Source organism: Mustela nivalis (genome assembly GCF_964662115.1).
Source record: "Mustela nivalis genome assembly, chromosome: 6".
Taxonomy (NCBI): Eukaryota; Metazoa; Chordata; class Mammalia; order Carnivora; family Mustelidae; genus Mustela; species Mustela nivalis.
In genome coordinates, this window is record NC_139025.1 from 100,368,703 (window position 1) to 100,382,346 (window position 13,644).

General features: G+C 49.9%; 1 long non-coding RNA gene across 1 annotated transcript in view; it reads right to left on the minus strand.

The window, feature by feature from the left end:
* LOC309867912 overlaps window positions 1-13,644 on the minus strand; it is a 42,730-nt gene that overhangs the window by 17,733 nt on the left and 11,353 nt on the right. The window lies entirely within an intron of this gene.

A 13,644-nucleotide genomic window follows, 5' to 3' on the forward strand; every position in this document is an offset into this window, starting at 1 on the left:
AGAGGGTGGATGGGATGTCCACAAGCTACAGCTCAAGTACGAAGTACCACCAGTGCTCATACAGGCTGAGCTAAGCATGCTTTTACATTTTTAAATGGTTGGGGGGGGTGGATCAAAAGAGGAATAAAATGTCACAACACATGAAAATTGTATCGCATCTGGATTTCAGCGTCCCTAAATTATTGGGACACAGCCCGGCGCACTAGTTTACAGCGTGTCTGGCTGCTTTCACCATACACCGGCAGACTTGAGCGGACAGGACAGATGCCGAGTGGCCCACAAAGTCTGAAATAATTACTCTCTGGCCCTTTACAGAAAGCGTTCGCCAAGCCCAAAGCTACTGGGGAGAATTGGCTTCCCGCTCTGCCCCTCCAAACCTGCTCCTTTTCCTGAGCTCCCCGTCTTGGCTGGCCGGGGAAACGGAAGGAAGAGTTGTTGAACGTACCGCACCCTGATTCCCGAGCAGTCTGTGGTAGGCAGCTCGTATTGGCCAGTGGGCAAGCCAGCCAGGGCTTAGCCTACAGCCACACAGCTATCGAACAGCAGGATGAGGATATAGATAATACATTCACATAATCTGAGGGGCGGCACCTGAGTGGCTCAGTCGGCAAAGCATCTGCCTTCGGCTCAGCTCATGATCCCAGGGTCCTGGGATCGAGTCCCACATCTGGCTCCCTGCTCTACCAGGAATCTATTTCTCCCTCTGCACCACCCCCACTCACACTTATGCACGTGCTCACTAATAAGTAAATAAAATCTTTTTAAAAAAATAGATTCACATAATCCGAAATTCCAAATGTACAAAAGAGTGCAGTAAAAAGTCTGCCAGCCAACGGCGCTGCTCAGTCTTTTAACTCTCTGTCCTGCAGGGTACATCTTGTGTGTCCCTTCCAGATATCCATGCATATACACGCAAATATAAAAAAAAAATACACAGATATATTTGGAGAGATATCCTTCCCTCCCCGCCTTTTTTCTTTATCCAAATGGTAGTAAATCCTACACACTAAGCTGTGCCTTGCTTTTATCACCCACAACAGATCTTAGAGATCTTTCCGTATTAGTACAGAGAGAGGAACTTCCTTCTTTTTCACAGCATAAATACATCATTTATTTACTCAATCCTATATGGATGGACATGTGGGTTATTTCTAATCTTATTGCAATTCCAAAAATAGCGCTGCAATAAACAGCCTTGTGTGTGCGTTGCTTCCCCTGTGCATGGGTATTATCTGTAGGATAAATTCCTGGAAGTAGACTGCTGGGTTGAGGGATAGGTGTGATTATAGCTCCCATAAATAATACCAAATAGTCTGTGGTGGAGACTGACCCAACTATGACTCCACCAGCAACACGTGCGTACAGAGGCAGGATCTGAACCTGGGTCCATCTGGTTCCAAAGGGTTTGCTCTGCACCAGGGTGCCCACAACCATCCCTAGAAAGATTTTCCTGATAATGTGGGCCACCTCCAAGTCTTGGGTCCTTCTGTTTCTTCACCTGGAATGCTTGTCTCCTCCTCTGGGAGAGCTCAGCCCTACCACATAGCCCCATGCCCAATGGCAAATTCTGCTTCCCCTGAAATCCTGTCCACCCACTGTCCACCCTAACTGGTTTCCAAGCATCTGACAGTTCCCCTGCCTTGTTTCCTGGGGGTGAATCTTTCTCCTCCAATGGCCCACGAGGACAGAGTTAGTGCCACACTTCTCCAAGCATGGTACCTGCTGTGTGGGATCAAGTCCATAAACGTTTGCCAAATAAATGTGCCCAATTTCCATGCCGGATTTACAGAAATTGCCCCAAGCCCTCCTACTCCTTACCCCTCAATATTTAACTAATACCCAATGCTATGGTTCTACCACCTAAATATTTCCTGAATTCTTCCAACTGTGGTCTCACCCCAGCGGCCACCTTCTGGTCCAGGCCCCCACGGCTCCTTACCTGGATTTTACTACAGAAGCCTCTTACATGGCCTTCCTGCCTCCACACGCAAGCCTCCAATCCACCTCTTGCTTTGTGGACAAAATGCTAACTGCTGTCCAGAATGTCGTTTTCTTCCTTTAATAACAGAATCCCTGTCTATGAGCCAGGCAGCATCAGCCTGTCTTATCGCTAGGTGGGACCACGGGATTGTACTCTGGCTTCCTGGGCGTGAGCACCGGTGATCAGCCCGGATTCCACCTGCCTTCAGAGAAGAGGAGCGCGCCTTCCGCTCCCATCTACCTGCCCCACCACTGGGACGTGGCCAACACTCCGTTTAGAGCTTGGGATGGAGACTAGACATCGAGAACGGCAGAGCCACAAACTAAAAGGACCCTCAGGAGGCCTCTGGGCAAAGGGCAGGCTACCTGGCGGAGACACTCCGGACAGGAGCCCTGGCTAAGCACGCCAGTGGCGCTGCCCACCTTGTCTCAGACCCTGAGTTCCAGGCAGCCAGCTGGTCATTCTCAAGGGCACTGGGAATCCAGCAGGAAGCAAGACCAAAAGTGTCTTTTTAATTTTACATCTTCTTAGGAGCTGACTTGGAGCTCAGCCATTGGAATGTCATTCTCCTGGATTCCTGCTATGCACACGCGCCTGCATACACACACGTGTGCTCACGCCTGCAGCTCTCTGCGAGGAAAGAATGCAGCCTTTTCCCTTCTGTCCATCATCACCATAATTTCAGACAGCCTGCATTCCTGCTTCCTGAGGTCAGCAGCCTCTCGCGCTGGGCTGTCACAGAGAACCTGCACATCCTCAGGGATCCTCTCTGCTGGGCCTGCTCTCTACTCTCCGGGCCGAAAAGAAAAGACAGTCCCCAGAAAGGTGATGAGTGCCGTGCGGACATAGGCACATCTTCTTTATCTCTAACTATGAGTGTCCGCTAAGGGCTAGCAGCAGCCCCTGTTCTTAGAGGAAGAGGGGGGCCCCCGCCAGTGACATCATGTCCTTGAGAGCTCATATCTGTGTATAAGCAACCCATCCATGTTTCCCAGGCTGTGGTCCCCACCAGCCAAGGTCACCTGTAGGACCCCCTGCCATGTTCTCCGAGGTTTTAAGGCTCCCAAAGCATAGCTCATGACCTCACAGGAAAGAATAGTTGATAAACGTGAATTCTCCATCCTTTTAAATAATGTTCTTCCTGGGGCGCCTGGGTGGCTCAGTCGGTTAAGCATCTGCCTTCAGCTCAGGTCATGATCCCAGGGTCCTCGGATCGAGCCCCACATTGGGCTCCCTGCTCAGTGGGGAGCCTGTCTTTCCCTCTCCCTCTGCCTGCTGCTCCCCCTGCTTATGCTCTCTGTCAAACAAATAAATAAAATCTTAAAAAAATTTAAAAAGTTCTTCCTTCATGTTCCTCTTGATCAGAACCAAGAAGTCTCCTTTCCCAATGACAACCCGAGGACCCCCACTGTACCGAGGTGACCCTCCTCTCTAAGAGTCAAGCTTCATCTTGGCCCATGTCCCTCAATCTGACTCCTGTCCAGGAGCCTTCTCTGTCCTCAGATGCCCATGTCAGCAGTCCCTGCCCACCACCCCGCAGCTCTCCATTGCAGAGTGTCTGGATCACTATGGGGCCCCAGCTCACTCTGGGGGCCCCCACCCCATTGAACAGAGCCTCCCCATCAACCCCAGGAGGAACAGCCAGGATTCAAACTAGCCCTCTTCCTGCTCTGCTCATCAACCGCCATCAATTATTCACTCCTCAGACATCTGTGAGGCGGGGTGGAGGGAGAATTTTCTAGGACGGGGGACATGGTGAGGGTCCTTGAGTATGGGTGACAGTGGGCAGTGAATTAGGACTGGAACTGAATATTCAGGCGAGAAGGGCATCTGGGGCGGGATGGGCGGGGGGAGAGGCAGATGTGCACAAAGGAGCCCTTTAAGTCGGACTCACAGGGAGAGGAAGGTGAGAGCTTAGGCCTTTAGAGCCACCACTTGAAAGCAAGAGCCTCTATACTGGCCTCGGTTTTCTCTAGGGTTGGGGGTGCAGGGGCCAAGGCTGAAACTGACAGGTCTTTAATCAGTTGCCCCCTCAGACAACTCTTCCAGGCAGCCCTTTAGCCAGTGACCAGGAATGGCGGTAAGATATGACCCCCAGTGGAGTGGTACAGGGTGAGGCGGGGGACACCATGTTTGTTGCAGGAGAGAAGCAGGCTGGACTGTAGTCACCCAAGAGGGACCATGCCTCGCTGTGGGTAGTCTGGGAGGGCAGCCTGGAGGAAGCATAGCCCATCGTGGACAGTTAGTAGGTATTTGTCTTAATCACTTTGAATATTTCAGGAGACATCTGCAGATGAATTCTCTGCATCCTTGGAAGGAGCTGATGGACAGAGACGCTGCGGCTGCCACCACTTTGCATGCCTGAGCTCAGGGGAGGCAGCCTGTCCTCCCAGCAGTTAGGAGATGTCTGCTCTTGGGCCCGGGGAGGGCGTGAGAGGTTGTGCCAGGCGGCAGGGGGAGAGGGATGGCGGATGAAACGTCAGCCCCAAGCCAGCAACTCTGTGACTGCTGCCCAAGCACAGGCTGAGTCGTGCTGCTGGCCCTTCCCGTATGTCACCTTTGCCTGTCATGTCTGCATCTGGATGCCTAGTGCCCAGAGTGGCCCCCAGCTCAGAGAAGGTGCTTGGCAAATGTTTGTTCATATATATGGATAAATAAATTTAATTCTCACCGTATGGTCATGTGATACAATTATCTGCACTTTGCAGAGGAGGAAACTAGGATCAAGGGCATTTGGACCCAGCCCTTGTGGGAGGGAGAATTCTAAGAATGATCCCCACTGACCCTTGACCTTGTCAGATCCCCTCCCCTCTAAGTATGGGTGGTACTTATGGATATGATGAGATATCACTCTAATGATTATGGTGTATGGCAAAATGGAGATTATCTGGGCAGTTTAATCTACTCACCTGAGCCCTTTAAAAGCAAGTTTTCTGGGGGGCTGGGTGGCAGGTGGCTCAACTTGTCTTTGGCCCAGGTTATGATCCCAGGGTCCTGGATGGAGCCCCATATCAGGCTCTCTGCTCAGCAGGAGACCTGCTTCTCCCTCTCCCTCTCCCCAGCCCCCTGCTTGTGCTCCCTCTCCCTCTCTCTCAAATACATACAAATTTAAAAAAACAAAACAACAAAAAAAGCAAGTTTTCTTCCACTGGTGGCAGAAGGGAACATCAGAGAGCTCCAAGGCGCTAGAAGGACTTAACATATGGTTGTTGGCTTTGGAAGTGAAGGGGCCACACGCAAGGACCAGGAAGTGGCTTCTAAAACGGAGAGCAACCCCCCACTGACAGCCAGCAAGGAAACAGGCAGGAAGTCCTTTAATTGCCAGGAACTGAATTCTGCTTGTGAGGAAGACTGAGTGAGTCTAGAAGCATATCTTCCCTGGAGCCTCCGGAGAAGAGCCCAGCCAAGTCCAGCCCCGCCACACCTTGATTTTGGCCTTGTAGGACTCTCAGCAAAGACCCCAACCATCCCCACCTGGACTTCTAGCCTACAGAACTGTGAAGCGAATCTGTGCATGTTGTTTTAAGCTGCTGAGTATTTGCTCACTTGTTACATAGCAATGGAAATGCACAGAAAAACAGAAAACCAACACAACGGACATAGAGCCCACAACTGCCACATTGCACAACAGAGCATAGCAGGGTCACACTTCACCTACCCTACCACCTCCCCAGCCTATTGTGGGCAGATCCCACCCACAAGATACACGAAGTGCCCTCAACACTCACCGTGTAAACCTGTTCTGGAAGCCTACTGGAGACAGGGGGCGTTTCCTCCTGCTGGGCCCACGGCCAGATGAGGCAACAAGGATTCCCTGCAGACCCAAGACGGCTCCCCTCTTCCACACGCAGTTGTCACTGGGAAGTGGCTGCCCCACCATGGACTACATTTCCCAGGCACCTTTGCATCTAGCATGGCCCCCATGATCGGTTCTCACCAGTAGAATAAGAGCAGAAGTGATATGTGTCACTTCTTGGTCAAGGCCTTTAAGAAGTAGGTGTGCCCCCTCTTTCCTCATCCACCCATTGAACATAAGGAACACTGAGGACCTTGGAGCTAACAGAGCCACAAGTTAGAAAAGTGCTGGTCACCATGGGGAAGAGTCACCGGCCACCCAGAAACACGTGCATTAGGGCAAACGCACAGGAACATTGTTTTGTGTTAAGGCACTGAAATGAGGAGGCACATGTCGGGGTAGGGGTGTTGCATGTTACATTAGCTAGTGTTACCTTGATATACCAGCCTTTGTTCTCCCTGCCCTCCCCTTGAGCCACCCATGACGGGGACTGGGGTCCTCACAGTTGATGGTCCCCAGGCGGACCCTGTGCAAAGGAAGGCTCACTTCCCCCAACCCCCATCCGAGAAAAACCATACAGTCCCCTGCAGCTATCCATACCTGCCCAGTGACCGTCCTTCACAAGCTCAGCTCTGGGCTGGGGGCCCTCCTTCCCTTCCCCCCACGCCTCACCCAGTCATCTCCTGGGTGCTGCGGCCCCATGGCCACAGCTCCGGGCAGGACTTATGGGATCTCAGACATTAGCAACAGCCTCAAACTCTTCTAACACAACATGCATTGGTACCACAGAGACCTTACTGAAAATGTCTATCCTGCAGCAGCTCTCCCTGTCTAAGGCTCCCCATTGCCTTCCATACAAAGCCTACGTTCCAACTCAACGCAGCCTTCTCTTCCAGCAGAGCTCCATGCCTCGCCATTCCCCCAGGCCAGCCTCCCCACTCAGGTGAAATGTATAGGTCAAGTACCTACCTCCGGGGCACAAGGGCACGCCATACGGTGATCAGCTGAAATTCCCTTCCTGCCCTCCCAATCTCCGATTCCTCAAGTCCTAACCGTCCTTCGAGATGGCCCGCAGCCCACCTCCTCTAGGAGGGCTGAGATGGCTAAATTTTATGTGTCTACTCGATTGGGCTCAGGGATGTCCAGACAGCTGGTCAAACATTATTTCAGGGTGTGACTGTGAGTGCATTTCCGGAAGAGCCTGGCACATGGAGACGGGGTGAAGGGCGCCCTCACGCGGATGGGCGGCCACCCTCCGATCCGAGGGTCGGAATGGAACAAAAGGCAGAAGAGAGGTGGATTTTCTTTCCTTGAACTGGGACATCTGTCTTCTCTGTCCTCAGACATTAGCACTTCTGGTTCTTGGGCCTTCAGACTCAGACTGGGACTTATACCGTGGGCTCCCCAGTTCTCGGGCCTTTGACTTTGGACTTGGAACTCCAGCACCAGCTTCCCTGGGCCTCCAGCTTGTGGAATGCAGGTGGTGGAACTCCTCAGCCTCCACGAGCGCACGAGCTGGTCCCTCGTATTAGATCTCTTTCTATCTATCTATACTTATCCTATTGGGTCCTCTTCTCTGGAGGCCCCTGACTGAAACAGGGCCCTCCCAAATGCCGGCAACAGGAATGGTCCCGCCCTTTCCTGTGCTGCTCTTCCCAGGGTGGGTCCCACAATCCCCCAGCACGGCCCGTTGCGGGGTGTCACAGGTTGGCTTCTCCAAGAAGACTCCAAGGTGGAGTAAGGTACAGGAGTTTATTAAGGAGGCCTTGGGATCTACACCTGTGGAAAGGAGAGGACAGAGCAGGAGTAGGGAGGGGAAGAAGCAGAGCTGTGGTACAGGTCAGACCCCTGGGAGGCCCTGGAGCCCCTGGGCCTTTCAGAGGTATTCTAAGCCGGGGCTGAGATGGCCAGGCCTTTAGATTCCTTGCTTAGGAAGTCCATGGATGTGGGCTGCCTGGAGGAGGGGGCAACCTTAGGGAAACAACTCCGCAGCTGGGACCATCCCTGAAGGAAGGACAGCAGTCCCACCAGCTGGCAACGAGTCCTGGGAGAAGGATCTGGGAGCCATGTCACCCTGTCCGCCACAACTGGACACAAGGCTATCACCTCCCCCATCCGTTCCAGACAGAGTCCCTAGAAAGGAAGGAACGTAGAGGGGAGTCCATCCTGTTTCCTTTGCCTCCCCCTATACCCCCCAAACAACCTGAGGGCCACCGTGTTTGGCTCAGACCCCAGGAGCTCCACCGGAGTTCAGAGTATCTGTAAACTGGGGGTGCCGTGGGCCCAGGCTCCAGTGCAGGGAGCCAAGCTGGAGGCTGGGGGTTCCGGGTTCCCCATGTGGCCTCCTTATGCTGACCCTGACAGAGCACGTATGGCTCCAGGACACGTTTTATAGAATTGTGGGTAGTGGTGGGGCAGCAGGGCCCCATGGGTGGGCAGGAGGATGGTTCCACAACAAAGAACTGTCTCAGGAGCCCTATCGGTGAAAGCCCTACTTACAAATCTCTAAACCCAGACTCTAACTCTATTTTACATATAAACACAAAATATAGTATTGTATGGCTTGAAAAGCATACACCAGATTTTCTAGGAGGACAACTAAATAAATCCAGGGAAGACCTGTACTTGGTTTAGTTTGGAATTTTATCAAGAAATATTCCTTTTTCAGGGGTGCCTAGCTGTCTCGGTGGAAAAAACGTGTGGCGTTTGATCTTGGGGTCTTGTGTTCCAGCCCTGGGTGGGGGTAGAGATTACTTAAAAATATAAACTTTTGATTTTTTTTTTTGTTACCTTTTCCAGAAAATCTTGGCAGGTATTTTATCCAGCTGAGCCACTACCCTGTACACACCTGCAACTGACCTGTCACATTCAGTATTTCTGTCTACAGTTAAAAGCCAGAGGTAATTAATTACACATGGCAAGGCCTTCCTAGTGTAGCCGTGCCTAAATGTTTACAGACTGAAATACATTTCATTTTATTCTCAATTGCTGTCTTTTCATTTTTCCTTTCTATTACAATTAAAGCCATACATTTGTGTTTTATTTGTCTCTGGGTGGTGGTAATATGTGTGAATTTCATTTTAGGATGGTTAAAAAGGGCATCTGACAGACTATGAGCCTCTGACCTGGGTGGGTGTCCTTCTCCTGGGCCTGAACTTCACTCTAGACTCATCGCGTCTCTCCCACCACCACCACCGGCACCGTGGGGCGAGGGCGCCCTCTGCAGGCCAGCAGCCCCTCTCCCCAGGAAACAGGCCCAAAGGCGGTCTGGATTAGATGATTCAATGTCAGAGCCATCTGGATCCCTCCTTGTCTTGCCCTGTCGGTTTCCAGAACTACTTCCAGAATCACCATCACTAATTCTGAGCCCTCCCACCATCTTGGAGACCTGGGCAGAGGGGTGGGCAGGCGGCAGGGGAGGGCAGCGGTGGTGTCTACCCTCTCCCCCTTCCATGGGAGCCTAGAGGGAGTCAGAGCCTAGAAGCACGTCTCTCAGCCTGGCCCGCTTTATGGGGGCATCTTCCAGGCTTCCTTCCCAGTCACTCTTCAAGGCAGCCACCCCTTCCTTGCAAGGTTTCGCTGGATACTTCCGCCAGTGATGCTCTGGGCCCAGGTGGGAAACCTCCCAGGCAGAGGCAGAAACATCAGTGTGTCCACCGGGGGCACGAGCGTGTCTCAACAGCTAGGAAAGATGCCTCAGGCCTGGGCAGTAGGGTTAGCAGGTAAAATATAGGATGCCTGGTTCATTTAGATTTCAGATAAACAACAAGTAATATTTTCAGTGTAAGTATGTCCCATGCAAATCTTGGAACAAAACAACAAAAAAAGCCAAAGTTGCTCATCTGGAATTAAGATGTAACTGGGCATTCTGTCTAAACCCCAAAGACACCGTGGGGAAAGCAGACCTGGAGAATAACACTATAACCAGCACTGGGCCTGAAGCGTGAGCCTGACTGTGAAAGGGGGTGTGTCAGGGGCAGTCTATGCAGACCCAGACTCAAGCTCTGAGTCTGTTATGAACTCCAGCGAGGCTCCAGAGTCCCTGGGGATCAGATTCCCAGAGCTGTCACCCCCTCAGACTCTGATCCGTCCAGTTTAGTCTGGAGTCCCACATACCCCTCCCCGGAGGTTGGTTGCCAGGTTTGTCATCAGTGCAAGTGAAGGCCTGGGCCCAGGCCTTGAGGAGGGGAGAGCAGACAAAGGATGTCCTCGAAAGTGAGGGGGCACAGGTCCCCAGTGGCTCCACTGGCTAGAGTCAGACTTACCTCCCTAAACATACGCTGTCCTCCCTGCCCTTCCAGGGGCCTCCAGCCTCCCAGTGAAGAGGAAGGTTCTACCATGAATAACACTGCTTAGATGAAGAAACTGAGGCACAGACAGGCCTGGGTCTGAAACCCAGCCTGCGTGAATCCACACTGATGGAGGGGCTAGGCTCCAGAGGGATCCTCACCAGCTCCAGCCTGGGTCTCCTCACTTCCCCACCAAGGGTCCCCAAGACATGGCAATCTTTTGTTCATGTTTCCCAGCCATCAACTTCAGTCCGTGCACTGTCCCTTCTCGGCCGCTGTGTCCCAGGTCGCCCTGACCAACCCTTCCCACCCTCCCTCCTCTGTGATGGGAAGAGGTTCCACACGACTAGCTGTCCCTGCACGTACCACACCACATCATGATTGTTCTCTGCGGCTGTCACCCCCCATGTCCTGGGGACCTGTCTCATATAATCACTGATAGAAATGGCGTCTACAATGGTCTTCAGGTGTCTGAATGTCAAAAAGCCCCAGTAGCTGCAGAAAACACATTCCAAGAAGCTAGGACTGTCCACTGTAGAACATGAATCTGTCTGATTAGAAACAAAACCAAACAATCATGTTCAGTAAGTGTTTACTTCGTAGCCACACGGAATGAGGGATAGTGAGGAACAGAGCTTCCCATCTCCAGTGGAGGGTGCTGGGCAAACACAATTGTGTAGTTTCCTTTTATCTTTATAATCAATTCTGTTGCTGCCATCATTAAAAAGTCCTTAAAATTCAATGGAATGGATTTTGCATACCTTAGGCTGATACTGAATTCAGAAATCTTAGGATTAAGTGAAGATTTATATTTATATACTGTATTAGTTTCTTACTGCTGCTGTAACAAATTACCACAAACTTAGTGGGTTAAAACAACACAGATTTCTTATCTTACAGCTCTGGATGTCAGAAGTCCCAGATGACATTCCCTGGGCTGAAACCAGGTGTTGGCAGGACTGCATTCCCGCTGGAGGCTCTAGGGGAGAATCTGTTCCCTGGCCTTTTTTCAGCTTCTAGAGGTGGCTCTCATTTATTGGCTCCTGGCTCCCTTTCAGCCAGCAATCACATCACTCGAGTCTCTGCTTTGGCTATCACCTCCTTCTCTGATTCTCTTGCTCCCTGTCCCTCATAAGGACCCTTGTGATTACACTGGGCCCACCTGGATAATGCAGGCTACTCTCCCCATCTCAAGACCTTACCTTAATCACACCTGCAAAGTCTCCTTTTGCCATGTAAAGTAACATATTCACAGGTTCTGGGGATGAGGCTGCGGCTCCCTTGGGGAGGGAGGATCTTATCCTGCCTATCACACCTAGCTTAAGTGTCAAATACAAAAACCAATCAGGCTGCCTGTTTGGGAGGAAACTGCACCAGAAGATCTGGGAAGTGTGTATAACATTTGGACCCAAGGATGTGGGCTACTTGACCCTGACACTGGTATTTTTATGTTGAGGTAAACAATGTGTATTTGTTACTCTATAATGCTTGTAGATAAGGTAATGTGGTCTTTTAGAGCAACAGCCTTAGAACTATTAATTGAACGTATATAACTGAATAATTTAAACTGAGCATCCTATGAGTTTATGCATCATATTAGAACATGTAAGAGAACTTTAAATTCACCATATTTTGATCTTTATTATTTAATTCTTATTTTTTTATAAGTTTAACTGACAGTTTTATAAAGATTATTTAATACTGAGGACGAAAGCTCTTGTTGGTTCAGTCAGAAATTAGACTACTGGAATAAGAAGTCTAATTTTTGAATAAAGGTTAAAATATTTTAAGGGGCACCTGGCTGGCTCAGTCAATAGAGCATGCAACTCTTGATCTCAGGGTTGTGAGTTCAAGCCCTACATTGGGCGTGGGGGGAAAAATATATATATGTATATATGTATAAAATAAAATATTTTAATATGTTTGATTAAGTTTATAAACTGGACCAAAGGTGGGAAGGAAAGTGCATTCAAGACTTCCTATGGCCAAAAAAAAAAAAAAAAACTTCCCATGGCCATCTTATTCAAAGATGTCTCAAAGGAGATTGTTAAAATTTAATGCTACTAGAATAAGATTTGAAAACTAAATTTAAAGTCTAGAAGGGTGCCCCCAGATTTATTTCCTCTGAAAGAAATAGCCTCGACAGAAGGATGTGGCCCTGGGGCACAGCCCCAGCAGCCTGAGGATAGAAGGGAGTGAGGTCCCAAAGAACCACACAGACCCAGGACAAATCACATCAGGTGGGTGCGGGGCTCATGCCCTGTTTTTAATTCATCTTGGTATTATTGTTTGGAACATTTTTTTGTATTGTTAGAAAACGCAAGTAAGTATATGTAGTTGACTATCAATCTTTTTTATTTAAAAGAGAAAGAGGTACAATTATAGGATTAAACAATTAAGCAGGAACACAATCATGGTAGAATCAAATTAGAAGAGGATCTTTATTTTCACTAAAGGCAGATGTCTGGACCAGATCTGCTACTGAAGGCAACTTAGAAAAACTGGCCACGAGAGATTAAGTAATCTTAAAAGCATCAAAGAGCCAGCAAGATATCAGGAAATTGCCTGGCCAGTGAGACCAGCAGCGGGAGGCCACAGTGGAGTTGGCCAATCAGGAGAAGGTGACCAGGAAGCGGAGCAGAGCCTCTGAGAGCCGGGAGGGGGTCAAGGAAGAGAAGTCAGGGCACAGAACTGGAACCTAGCCCCCATTCAGGACAGGGAAATCCAAAGGCTTGTACTTTCAGAGTCAAGGTGACCCAGAAGCAAACTGGCCCTTGTAAGCTCTATACTCTGGCTTTGAACTCCCCGAGGAACAGGGGGTGGGGAGGGGCACGAAGTCTTAGGCTGGAAAACTGAACTACCGAGATCCGAGACTGCCAGTGCCCCAGGTGCCTGGCAGATGCTAATGGAAGGACCTAACGCAAGGATGGTGACATCACTTCAGGTGTCAAGTAATATCCAAAGGTGACGTTTCAAACAAATGTTCAACCTACAATCAAAAACAACCAGGTACAAAGACTTAAAGAAATTTAATGGAGCACTTGGGTGGTGTCTGACTCTTGGTTTCAGCTCGGGTCATGGTCTTATGGGTCATGAGATCAAGCCCCGTGTCAGTCTCTGCACTCAGCGGGGCGTCTGCTAGAGATTCTCTCTTCTTCTCCCTCTGCCCTTCCTGCTGCTCATGCTCTCTCTCTCAAATAAATAAATAAATCTTAAAAAAAGAAAACAACTTAAATAAATTTATAAATAATTTTTAAATTTAAAATTTTAAATTCAAAAAAAAAAAAAAAAGGCACACAGGTGACAAGACAACGTAGCCAAGGGCCAGCAGAAACCATCAATATCAAAAACAGACACTTGAAAAAAAAAGATACTTGAAATATGATCAGATCATGCCATAAAATAAATGTACTACTTCATAAATGGAATCATACAGTATATACTTGTGTTCCCAAGGGAAAAGGGCTGGAAGGGAAGGCTGGCCTCTGCCCAGATGACTGGCCTCCTGCCTTTCCTGTCCTCTCCGGCTCTCTCTTGCCCCCAGGTGGCCATGGGAAGTCTTGAATGCACTTTCCTTC